This window comes from Pyxicephalus adspersus, chromosome 12 (assembly GCF_032062135.1).
Source record: "Pyxicephalus adspersus chromosome 12, UCB_Pads_2.0, whole genome shotgun sequence".
Classification (NCBI taxonomy): Eukaryota; Metazoa; Chordata; class Amphibia; order Anura; family Pyxicephalidae; genus Pyxicephalus; species Pyxicephalus adspersus.
The window spans coordinates 25348121-25349396 of NC_092869.1; positions in this window are offsets into that span (position 1 = coordinate 25348121).

Here is a 1276-nt window from a genome sequence, read left to right on the forward strand (position 1 = left end):
CTGAGGGAACAAACATCTGCTGCTCCCCTTCCAAAATCCACCCACAGACTTCACAACACTGGTCAGGTCAGGGTGTGAGAATAAGACCTTGGCTTGGGCAAAAGACAGTGTCAGATTTTGCCAAGGTAAAAAAGGCTACACACCTTTTACCCCTTTTTTTACTATTGCAAGTCCCCACAGCCTTTTTTATGGTTAGGAGGGGGGCACACAAACTTTTAAAGGAAATTATTTTATCAGATAAAATTAAGGATGATACCTCTTTGTGGAATTGTGTAAGGGGCACTACATTCCCCTATACTCATTCCCAGTGGATAAACATCTGGTGTTGCCGTTTTTAAAGAGGCTTCCAAATTCCAATTAGCTCTTCGCCCACAAATCCCACACCACTGAGGTCAGGATGTGGGAATAGACGGCTATATTGCCTAAACATTGCTGACCTTGGACAAGAGTCCAAGAAGTCAAGCTTCCTGCAAAGATCATAAAAGGACGGCCAAGGTTTACCGTTGCCAGGAATGAAGATGGAGAGAATTATTATATATTCTTTGACCAGATCCTGTTAATCTGAGCAGGATGTGGATGAAGAACTTCACTGATCCTGTGATCTGATCCTGTCCACCTGAGTAGGATCTATGAGGACAGGTAAGGGGGGTGGGGGGATCTGAATTTAGTAAGTATTTATAAGTGGGACAACCTGAACTGATTTTAGCAGAATGTAATTTGGACTACGCTGAACTCTACAAAGGTAACTATTATTTTATTAGTTAAAAAGGATTGTTGTCACCTTATTTCTACGGCCGATTAAACTCTTAGGAAATGTGCAAAGGATATTTGGGATCAGTCTGCCTGGGATCTTATCTTTGACAACACTGGAGCTTGCAAAGGTAATTATTAGATTGTGTGCTTTGGCAAAAAGAAAGGGGGGTGCTCACTTTTTGCTCCCTACCTTTATGAAGGTGTATTCTAGGACACTATTTATGGTTAGGGGAAGGGCACACATGCCCCAATTTCCTATCCACAAAGCTCCCAAGCCTATAAAAGTGTCTGATTACAAGATAAGGGGGGACACCAGACATAAGCAGAATAACTGCTCACTTCTTACTTTAGATCACTGGTCAGTAGACACAAACCCATCACTTGGTAGGAAGTGGCAGCAACCATTACAAATCTGTCCCTACATTAGTAGTCTTTTACCTCTACAAACAATAGACACACTCATGAACTGGTACATTGACCAACCATACATTGACAGACATGCGCTAATTTACACTTAGACAGA